Genomic DNA, 12,248 nt, shown 5'->3' with positions numbered 1-12,248 from the left:
GGAACTGGCCGGCCACTTGTGTGAGGCAGGAGGCTGGACTAGAGGGACCCTCGCTGGTCTGATCTGGCAGGGCTCTCCTGAGCTTCTTATGCAGAATTCTGCACCATGCTGATAACAAACGGGTGCCGTAGAAAGAGCAGGGCCTCTTGTTGCACTTTTAAGCCTGTTTGCATTCAGAAAGCAAGGGAGGGACCAGCTCAGTGGCTGAGTCTTCCTGCACCGGCGCAGCTCAAGCACAACCTCTTCAGTGGGGTCAGGGCCTGCAGCCAGTTTGCTGAACTCCTTGAGGACAACAAGTCCTCTTGCATCTGTACCGATTTGGGATCTACACTAGCAGTGATGGGACCAGATGGTGCCAGTGTGTCAGTCTGTCTGAGACCGTTTCTAGCTTGTTGAGCCCGAGGATATGGGCAGGAGTCTTGGAAATCTACCACCCGTTTGCATGACCTTTGCGCCTCCTGGCTTCTTCAACCGACCAGGTGTGTGTGTGTGTGGGAGGGCTGGTGAACGGGGTTTGGGAGACAGCAAACGCCGGCTTTTGAGAGTGGGGGTGGTTACCCCTGCCTTGAAGCAGACGGTGCTGCACCCACTACTAGAGAAACCTACTCTGGAGCCAACTGTGGATCAGTTTCAAGTGTACCATTCTTGGAGCAGGTGACTGAATGAGTGGTAGCGGGACAACTCCAACGCCACCAGTTACCGGCGGCGGGGGGGGGGGTCTGTCTCCAACATGGTGGTGCCCACGGGCACCCTGGGGCTTGCCAGCACCTTTCCTGCTGCCCACCCACTGCTTTGCGAAAGTGAGCGGGGGTCAGGGACTTTTGCTCAACATTGCTTTGAGTGGCTGAGCAGATTTTTAAAAAACATTTATTCGGAAGCAGCTGCCCCCAGAGCACGACTCTACACTCTGCGTGTGGAGTCACCTGCGGCAGCTGTTTTGTGGCTGGTTCTGTCTCCCGCGGCAGCTGTTTTATGGCAGCCATTTTGCCTGCAGGCTTGGGAAGTTCGGGGACCCCTGAATTCCAGCACCCCCATTCTGCGAGGAGGATACACCTCTCCTGGCACAGGAGCCCCCTCTGCAGGAAATGCCCTGCAGCTGTGCGGGAAGGAAAGGAAACGGAACACAGCGCCTGCAGTCCTGCGGGGGAGGGGGGCCCCTGAGGCTCTGCACGAGGGGAGGCTCTGTCCCCTCAGGTTAGCTGGGGCCGGAGAGCACGAGAAGCCCCCCCCCCCCCGCGCAATGACTGGGATAGGATCCAAGGCCTCCCCCTTCTATTGTTCCCACATTTCATTTCTGCATTTTCTCCTTCAGCCCCTTTCTCCTCTCCACCCCAACGCTGCAAGCGTGAAGTAGGCATTTATTATTCCTTGCCCATATAAGGGGATAGTTGCTGTTCATGTTCCAGTCATAAGGGGGCAGAAGTGAGCTTGTGTAGTTTGGGAGGGAAAAGTAAGCCTAGTCAATGGAAAATTCCACTCTGGTGATGTAAATGATGACGTGTAACCTTGTTGCAGTATAAAAGCCTGGAGCCTGCATTGCTCTGGGTTCAGTCTGTTTAAAGCGTGCTTCGCTGACTGAACCGGCGCCAATAAAGTTCTTCTCCTTCTGTTGATCTGGTGGTCTGTGCTTGGGCTTAGGCCCCTTTCTCCGTGCTACATTTCTGGTTCCCTGACCGGGAAAGGGGGGAGCACCCAACCAAGGCCGGGTTGTTGGGGCCCTCCTGAGCCACGATTTTGAAGAGAACCGCACTGACTGAGGACTGTTTGGCGGCAAAGGCGCCATTTTCGATTTCGAAAAGCCGATCATTCACTCCTCTCCAGGGCTGGTTCTCACCAAAGTCGCTTGCTCAGTGAACTCAGCCAGGAGGAGAACATCAGGGGAAGACTCCGGAGTCCAGTCTGGTCAGAGTCAGGTCAGTATTAATCGGTATCGGTCCCCTTCAGTTGAAGGGAAGAGGAAGCCTGATCACCTTCCTATCGGGTCAGTTTCTGTCAGGCAGGCTAGGAAAGCCTTGGCTTTCCTATGATCAGGGTGGGATCTGTGTTGAAGTGAATGCATGGTGTGTGAGTGTGAAAAGGCGGACTCCCGTAATAGGAGAAAGTCAAATTGAATTGTGGTCACCTCAAGCTCGCATTTCTCAGTCGAGAGATCGCATCTGAGTCGGGTACAGGTGGAAGCATTTGTGGTTAAGGTCTCCCTTTTATGTGTCTAGGAGCAGTGGACCCCTTACCACTCTCCCTGTTTACCCCACCCTCTGTATACCCAGCTGTCTGTCTTTTGTCTGTTCAAAATGGGAGGGAGTCAGGCAAAGCCCAAAACCCCTCTTCAGTTTATGCTCAAGCACTTTGAAGAAATTTTTGGCACAGCCACTCATGGCGTAGTTTTAAATCCAGTCTGTCTGCAGACATTTTGTGAGGTAAACTGGCCTGCGTTTACAGTGGGATGGCCACCAGAGGGCTCCATGGATCTCTCTCTGCTACACAGAGTCTATCTGGCAGCTACGGATCCCCAAGAGGACCATTCCGATCAGCAGCTCCATTATGTCTACTGCTGGTATGAATATGTGAGGAAAAATCCTTCCAAGGCCAAGCGATTTAAAACCCGACAGGGCTCTGCCCCAGCAGCCAACCAGCCTATAGTTTGCCCAACACCAGGAACTATGCCAGCAATTTGTCCAACCCTGAATACCCCAGAAAGCAGGCCCCAAGGCCCCCAAGTGACTTGCCCGCCACCGGAGGATGATTGGCCCCCACCATACTCTGCTGGGCCATTGCCACCGCCTCCTCTTCCAACTCCGCCCCCAGAAGCAAGAGTGACTAGATCACAGACTGCGCAGGCCCGTGCCGCCCAAGAACTTGCAGCCCAGGAGCAGCTTCAGGAACTGCAAATCAGTGAAGCGCTTAGCCCTTCAGTGCCAGTCTCCACCATTTATCCATCCTTAGTGGACTGTTTGGCTACTGCCTCTGCTCCTGAACCTGAGACCCCTGTCACTCCCATACCTAAGACAGTCCTTAAGAAAAATCCGACAACAGGGACCTGGAGCCCCGCCACTCATTGGAGTCCTACATCAGGACTCAGTGAAATGAACCCTTTTAAAGTGCCTGTAGGCAAATCTCAGGAAACTGGCAATTTAGCAACAGTCTGCCCTCTCCGTCAAGTTCCAGCAGGAGCGGATGGGATTATGAGATGGGTCTATTCTCCTTTCAGTACTGTCGATCTCTGTAATTGGAGAACACAGACGACCCCATATAGTGAAGACCCCCGACCCATGACAGATCTGTTTACAACAATTATGGCTACACATGCCCCTACCTGGCGAGATTGTAGCCAGTTACTTACTGCTTTATTAACTTCAGAAGAGAAGCGGAAAGTCATGGCAGCTGCTAAGAAAACTGTTGAAAACAGAGTCCCTGCTGACCAACAGCCTAATGCAGCTGACTGGGTTCGTGCCCGCTTCCCAGATATAGACCCAAATTGGGACCCCAATGTAGATGCAGATAGAGGAAGATCAGAGGAATACCGAACTGCCATCCTCTTAGGTCTCCAGGAAGCAGGAAAGAAGCCCATGAATATGGCTAAATTGAGGGAGGTCATTCAAGAGCCAACTGAGCCACCCTATACCTTCCTTGAAAGACTGTACAAGGCTTACCGCCTCTACACTCCTTTTGACCCAGAGGAAGAAGCAAACCGTACAATGGTGAATGCATCTTTTGTTAGCCAGGCTGCACCTGACATTAGACGCAAATTACAGAAGTTAGAAGGGTTCCAAGGGATGAACGTGTCCCAATTAATTGAGGTGGCCCAGAAGGTTTTTGTGAATAGAGATAAAGAAGAGAAGAAAGAAGAAGAAGCTAAGCATAGACGAAAGGCAGCAATTTTAGCAGCAGTGATCCAAGGCCATGAGTATGACCGCCCGTCCCCAACATCCAACCTTGAGCCCCGTGGTCCTAGAACCCTAGGCCGGGACCAATGTGCATACTGTAGAGCGGATGGCCACTGGAAAAACGAATGTCCGAACCGCCAGTCCAGACTCCGGGGGAGGGGAGGATCTAGAGGCCAAGGAAGAGGACAGAGCTTTAACCACCTTCCAAGAGGGCAAGTTAATGAAAGCCGGTACAGCCGCACCTACCCTGCAGGGAAGTCGGAAGATGGCTTTGTTGGTATGGCCGGAATGAACTATGATGATTAGGGGCGACCGGGCTCTGTCAATTGTGGCCCTCGGGAGCCCTTGGTCCGCTTAAATATTGAAGGAAATCCTGTTGATTTCATGTTAGACACGGGGGCTGAAGTATCCATTGTAACGACACCCATTGCTCCGCCCACTAAAGATAGCCTAACAGTTGTAGGCATGGCAGGGAAGAAACTTGCTCTCCCATACCTCCAATCAAGAACCTGTTCTCTAGGAGGTCACCGGGTCACCCACCGTTTTCTCTTAAATCCCAGCTGTCCGATTAATTTGCTTGGGAGAGATCTTTTATCTAAAATGCGTGCCTCCATAACCTTTGATACTCCGGATGGCTCAGCACTTCTGTCCTTACCTCCAGAGACTCAAACTTCACTAGTGTGTTGTAATTTAGAGGTTGATGCTACAGAAGAGTGGCGACTTCCTGAGGTCCTAATGGGATGTGGATTTAGAAGACACCCTGATGGTGACCCTGAAGAAGTCCAGTATCAGACTGATAAAGATGCTTTTTATGACAAGGAAAAGGTGCAGGATAAATTGTACTACCGAAATGAAGTGCCAACTGTATGGGCAGAAGATAATCCCCCAGGCTTTGCTAAACACCAACCTCCTGTAGTTGTGGTCCTTAAACCTACTGCCAATCCAGTGAGAGAGCGTCAATACCCTATTCGTGAAGATGCCCGAAGAGTGTTAACCAAACACTTTCAGAGACTCCTGAAAGATGGCATCCTGATCCCCTGTGAATCTGCCTGGAATACTCCGATCCTTCCAGTACCTAAGCCTTCTCCAGACCCCAAGAATCCTGATTACCGCCCAGTCCAAGACCTGAGGGCAGTGAATACTCAAGTAGAAGCTATCCACCCTGTAGTGCCAAATCCCTATACAATCCTGACTCTGATTCCATCCACGGCTGCATGGTTTACTGTCTTGGATTTGAAAGATGCGTTCTTCAGTATTGGACTTCACCACCAGTCCAGAGACATCTTTGCCTTCGAATGGAGAGCCCCTGGAGCCTCCAGCCCATGTCAGTACACTTGGACTCGTTTGCCCCAAGGCTACAAAAATTCTCCTTCATTGTTTGGACAGGCCCTCGGTAAAGACTTAGAGAACTTTGACACCCAAGAAGGGGTCCTTACCTTAATCCAATATGTGGATGACTTGTTACTTTGTGCCCCTGACCCTCATCGATGTTCCCAGGGCACCCTTAACCTTCTCCGTCTCCTTGATGCCTGTGGCTATAAAGTCTCATTCAAGAAGGCCCAGATCTGCTTAACTCGAGTCCAGTTCCTAGGATTTGAAATCTCTAAGAATCAACGGTCTCTCAGTAATGCAAGGAAAGAAACTGTGTGCCAGATACCTCTACCCCAGAGTCGCAAAGAGCTACGAGGCTTCTTAGGTGCAGCTAGCTACTGTCGGTTATGGATTCCCTCCTTTGCTCTTTTGGCCAAACCCTTATATGAAGCTACCAAAGGGGGGACACAGGAACCTTTTGTCTGGGGCCCAGATCAAGATGTTGCCTTTAGGACCCTGAAACAACGGCTCATTGAGGCTCCTGCCTTAGGACTGCCAGATCCAGAAAAACCTTTTTCCCTTTGCGTAGATGAGAAGCAAAGTGTTGCTTTAGGTGTCCTTCTCCAGAAACTTGGGACTCACAATCGGCCTGTGGCCTACCTTAGCCAAAACCTGGATGCTGTAGAAGCCGGTCTGCCCCCTTGCTTACGTGCTGTTGCTGCCTGCTGTAGACTTATTGAAGCAGCAAACAAATTCACCTGGGGAGCCCCACTCACAGTGTTTGTATCACACGGAGTTAAGACCATTTTAGAAGCTCGTGGTCACAAATATCTGACAGTTTCACGTATGGCCAGGTACCAAGCAGTTCTCCTCGAGAACCCAGGTGTATCTCTAGCTCCTGTCATCAACATAAATCCAGCCACCTTGTTGCCAGTACCATGTGAAGATGTTGAGCATGATTGCCTAGTAACCACTGACCAGCTGTTTGCATCTCGTCTTGACCTTCGTGACCAACCCCTTCAGCAGCCAGACTTAATATTGTACTGTGATGGTAGCAGTTTCATCAACCCTCAAGGACGTCGCAAAGCAGGCTATGCTGTTGTAGATGACCATCAGGTGATACAAGCAGAATCTCTACCCGTTGGAACATCTGCTCAACTAGCAGAAATAATAGCCCTGACAGTTGCCCTACATCTAAGCAAGAATGCAGCTGCAAATATATTCACCGATTCAATGTTTGCTTTCAAGGCAGCCCATGCACATGGAATGCTGTGGCAACACCGAGGATTTATTACAGCCGCTGGAAAGGATATCAAATATGGGCCAAATCTTCGTCTTCTGCTAGAAGCCATCAATCTGCCAACTAAGATTGCAATAATCCACTGTCGAGGACATCAACGGAAGTCTGACCCAATTGCAGAAGGAAATGGTCGTGCTGATAAAGCAGCTAAGGAAGCAGCAGAAGGAAAACTTTGTCTCCGCACTCTAGTTCCTAGTCCGTCAGTCTTAGCCTGTCCTGTCTTCCCCACTCCAGTCTCAGCTTGGACGCCTCGTTACACCAAACATGAAGACTACCTCTGTGACCAGCAATCAGCAAAAAAGAATGAGGAAGGTTGGTGGATCTTGCCAACAGGAAAAATTTGGATTCCAGCCTCCTTAGGCTATGAAATAATGAAAGCCCTTCATGCTAATACCCATTATGGATCTTCCAGTCTTGTTAAAGCCTTAGACCGCTGGGCTCATCTGGAACGGAAGACAGCATTAGCAGACCTCGTGTGCCGTCAGTGTGTTACCTGTGCCCGAAACAATCCTAGAGAAGGTCCCCGACGACCTCCAGGAATCAATACCCCAGGACCAGCCCCAATGACTTCGCTTGTTGTTGATTTCACCGAGATGCCAAAAGTTGGTCGTCATCACTACCTGTTGGTGTTTGTCTGTACGCATACTGGATGGATAGAAGCGTTTCCAACTGCCACTGAAAAGGCCTCAGAAGTTGCCCGAGCCATGTTAAGGGATCTAATTCCAAGATTCGGATTACCTACCTGGGTTTCCTCTGATAATGGACCAGCCTTCATCTCTGAATTAACTCAGCAAGTTGCCAAAGCCTTAGGAATCATCTGGAAATTACACTGTGCCTATCGTCCCCAGAGTTCAGGAGCAGTAGAACGAGCTAATAGAACTCTTAAAGCCTCCTTGCGGAAGTTCACCCAAGAGACTGAACAGCCATGGCCTAAGATTCTACCTCTAGTGTTATTCCGACTGCACTGCCTCCCTTCCAAACGAACTTCAGTTTCTCCTTATGAGGCAATGTTTGGCCGTCCTCCCCCACTGACCATGGGAGTTCATACCGATGCTTATGGGTTTCATCAGTTAATCACCTCAGCAGAATTACAAGCCCTTGGACGACAAGTTGAGAAACTCCAAAGACATTACTCTGCCTGTCTCCCAGTTCCCTTGTTTGATTCTGTGTGTCATGTCAGTCCTGGAGATTCAGTATGGGTTAAAAATTGGAGACCAGAGCCCTTAGGGCCAAGGTGGGAGGGACCTTTCACTGTTTTACTCAGTTCCCCTACAGCTGTGAAGGTCGTTGAGAGGAAACCCTGGATCCACTGGACGAATTTGAAGCTTGCCCATACTAGATGGACTGCTGAGCCAGGATCTAATCCTACTACTGTGAAGCTTAGACGTGTCGTGCCCAGTAATCCAGCAAGCTCTGCTTCTCTTGGGCCCACGCCCCAAGAGGACACAGCTGAAGATTGACTCCAGAACCCCTGCTGAGACCTACCGGAAACGGTCTCCCTGCGCACGGGTGAAAAATCAGACCTTCGTTGGAGCATCAGGCCCTGCTCTAGTCACACCGGAAGCTGACTAGTCGACGCACAGGCCCAAGATGTGGATGCTTCTGTTAAATTGTGTTTTTGTACCTTCTATGATCTGCATCCCAGTTATGGGGTTTCCTGCTTGTACCTCTTGCATTACTTCCACTTTTCGTGAAGGTCAAGTCTCACAAACCCTCATTTATCATTCTGACTTTGATTGTATTTCGTCTGTAGTTACCCAATGTTCTCATGAGGGCATAAGTTACAGTGTTTGTGTAAATCAAGGGAAATTTATGTGCTTTCGACCCCAGTCCAATGTGACTCGGGCCCGTATTAATGTTTATGCTTATATTAGTGGATGGTACACAAGTCCTGATACTTTCACCTCTTCCCTTTTAGCGTCCAATGTCACTTCCCAGTCTAGTCAAAGTATGCAAGTCTGTTTTGACATATGTCATGCCATCTCTCGAAGTCGAAAGTATAGTGCAGGGGAAATTAGACAAACGTGTGGAGGGCTAGCTAAAGAGCAGAGCTATGCCAAAGAAGGGAAAATGTTTCTGTCATCAACTTATGAACTTGAAGCACAAGTCTGGTATGTCTCTAATGATGGTAATATCTCAGATGGACCTCAAGGTGGAATAGTGGGAGGAGGGAAAGCCCACCCGTACTTTAAGTTATCCCAGGGAACTAGTCTAACCCCTTGCAGCCATAACCACTGCACTCCCTTGTGCTTACATTTCCGAGCATCCGAGAACCAGGGAAGAAAGAAACTGATGTATGGGGTTGGCATAGATATTGGTGGTCGAAAAAGTCCATACGGACGCATTGTCATAGAAACTATTAGTTCAAAAATCCAAAGCACTGAAATGAAGATTCACACAACCTTTTGGTCAGAAATGGGGAAAGTAATAGAAATCCCCCCAGTGACCAAGAATCTATTTATCGATCTTGCTGAAAGAATTGCAGGAGAACTATCAGTTAAGAATTGTTATGTCTGTGGAGGTACCAATATGGGAGAACAATGGCCCTGGGAGGCCAAAGAGGTAGAACTTAATAATATCTCCCATGCTTTCAACCTTTCCTGGAATAATATCCACCGCCCCAGTAGATGGATCCTGAAAAATCCCTTAGTTGGTCATACTTGTTTTATACGACAGGGAGCTCCTTTTAACATTTCAGTGGGAGCCCTAGATTGTGAAGAAGGATGGTTCTGTAATGGCACCCAGCCTAAAGCCTATATTAATTTTGCTAATCCGAATGTCACCCAAGCCCCACCTTATGTTAATATGAGTCGTTTACAAGTCCTATGGGACAACCCCTGTAGCACTTCTAAAGAATGGAGAGCTCCAGACTCCTTATACTGGATATGTGGTTCAGCTGCCTATGCAACCCTGCCCCTTACATGGAATGGTGCTTGTATATTAGGTACTATAAAACCTAGCTTTTTCCTCCTACCCCTCACTGTCGGAGAAAGGTTAGGAGTCCCAGTATATGATGAGTTAGGACGCTCAAAGCGAGAAATACGGGGATTAGCTGTAGGTAACTGGAAAGATGATGAATGGCCTCCAGAACGTATTATTCAAGTATATGGTCCAGCTACCTGGGCAGCTGATGGTACATATGGTTATAGAACCCCCATTTATATGCTAAATCGAATAATTAGACTACAAGCGGTTTTAGAAATCATAACTAATGAAACTTCCCTGGCTCTGTCTGTATTAGCCGAAACCAACACACAACTTCGCACTGCTGTTTACCAGAACCGACTTGCCTTAGATTTCTTATTAGCAACTGAAGGAGGAGTTTGTGGAAAGTTTAACCTTTCAAATTGTTGTTTACAGATTGATGACAATGGTAAAGCTATTGAACAGATTACAGAACATATGCGTAATTTAGCCCATGTCCCAGTCCAAACCTGGACAGGAATAGATACTGAAGATTGGTTCGGAAACATACTTGGAGATTGGAAACGTATATTGTTCTTAATAGCTTTAGCCTTTGGTGGTTTGTTACTTCTCCCTTGTTTGATACCTTTGGTTAAGAATGTAGCTACCAAAACAGTTAATGCAATGTTAGCTCACAATGATACTGTTAAACTTTTATATTTGGTTACTGCTAAAAGGAACAGGTTGAACACTAATGCATAAATTCTTCCACAGGTTAAAGAAGAAAAGTACTGTTAGTTACTGTATACTCTCCGGACAAGGAATAATTGCTGTGTCATGTTATTGGTCGGTCTCTCTCTCTGTCCCAGAGAAAGGACCGACAGGGGGGAATGAAGTAGGCATTTATTATTCCTTGCCCATATAAGGGGATAGTTGCTGTTCATGTTCCAGTCATAAGGGGGCAGAAGTGAGCTTGTTTGGTTTGGGCGGGAAAAGTAAGCCTAGTCAATGGAAAATTCCACTCTGGTGATGTAAATGATGACGTGTAACCTTGTTGCAGTATAAAAGCCTGGAGCCTGCATTGCTCTGGGTTCAGTCTGTTTAAAGCGTGCTTCGCTGACTGAACCGGCGCCAATAAAGTTCTTCTCCTTCTGTTGATCTGGTGGTCTGTGCTTGGGCTTAGGCCCCTTTCTCCGTGCTACAGCGTCTCATTCCCCCTGCAGCCTACCCTCCCTCCCTCCCTCCCTCCCTCCCTCCTCCCTCTGTCTTCTTTCTTCAGCAGTCAACACTTTATCCCCCCCCCCCAATATTCCTTCTCTATTCCTTCCAATTTCTCCCTCTACTGGATGCACTCCAGCAAGGTGGAGGGACGGTTCCAGGCAACATGCTCAGCAAAATGACTGGCTGCCCCAGACGCCAGTCAGCACGAGCAGCCCGTCCTCAGTACTTTATCCCCCCCCCCCAACATTCCTTCTCTATTCCTTCCAATTTCTCCCTCTACTGGATGCACTCCAGCAAGGTGGAGGGACGGTTCCAGGCAACATGCTCAGCAAAATGACTGGCTGCCCCAGACGCCAGTCAGCACGAGCAGCCCGTCCTCAGTAGCTGGGTCTGAAACTCCGCTGTGCCTGGCTGGGACCCCTCCTGAGGATTTCTGGTACCCGACCCATAGAAGCAGGAGGAGGAGGAAAGGAGGAGGAGGAGATTGGATTCATACCCCCGTCCTTCACTCGGAGTCTCAGAGTGGCTTCCAAACTCCTTCCCCTTCCCCTCCCCACACCCTGGGACGGGGAGGTGGGTGGGGCTGACAGAGCTCTTCCCAGAACTGTCCTTGAGAGAACAGCTCTGAGAGAACTTCTGACTGACCCAAGGTCACACCAGCAGCTGCATGTGGAGAAGTGGGGAATCAAGCCGGCTCTCCCAGATTAGAGTCCGTGCACTTAACCACTGCACCAGAGCTTACAGTGGACCAGATTACTGCCTCGGCGGTGCCATGGTCAGACAACCATGCCCTGAAGGCCCGTGTGAATGTGTCCCTCCAACCACGTTTGGGCGGTGAGCGTATTTTGGCTCACCTGTGGAGCCAAATGGACTCTCAGTGATTCCAGATGGCTCTGCGGGATCCCATGCCCCCTGGTGGCTCATTAGATGAGCGTGTCGAGGACTGGCTCTCGGCAGCCATCGAAGAGATTGCCCGCCCCCCCCAAAGCCCTCTGTGCCCTCGCTCTAAGCGGGCTCCTTGTTTTACTGAGGAGCTGCAGCAAATGAAACGAGGGCTCAGATGACCAGAGAGATGGTGGCGGTGCGCCTGCGACAAAGCATCAGGAGCATCATATAGGAAGTTTATGAGATCCTATGAGATGGCAGTCAAAGCCACGAAGAGACAATTCTATGCGGCTGCCTGGCCCTCCAGTCCGGCCTGGTTCCCTCGTGCCAAAGCCGCTGCCTCTCCCCTAGCAAAAGGCTCTGCAGAAGTAGGCTGAGGCCTGTGGAGGTGCAATGCAGCCTGCGGGTTTGGTTCCTGTGTTTCCGCACAGGACCGCCCCTGGGTGGAATCCAACTCTGTGCTGCATCGTGCTGGCCCCCTTTAGCGGCCCCATAACCTCCCTCCCCTTGGGGGGGTTCCGTTTCCCTCCCCTGCCCCACACGCCTAGTCCAGACCATTAAAGACCATGTCGGCCAGCCCACAGGCTATGGCCAGCGGCCCACCTTGTTGCGTGGAAGGCCGGGAGCCCCCTGCAGGCGCCCCGGGAGCTGTGGGTGAGAGCTGAAGGAGGCCCCCTTTGTGGCAGATACACCTGGGCCAGGGGGAGGGGTGAAGCGGGAGGAAGGCCGGCCGTCCAGCATGG

This window comes from Gekko japonicus, unplaced genomic scaffold, assembly GCF_001447785.1.
Source record: "Gekko japonicus isolate JY-2015 unplaced genomic scaffold, Gekko_japonicus_V1.1 scaffold131, whole genome shotgun sequence".
In the NCBI taxonomy this organism is placed as follows: domain Eukaryota; kingdom Metazoa; phylum Chordata; class Lepidosauria; order Squamata; family Gekkonidae; genus Gekko; species Gekko japonicus.
Note: the sequence above shows the minus strand (reverse complement) of the source record.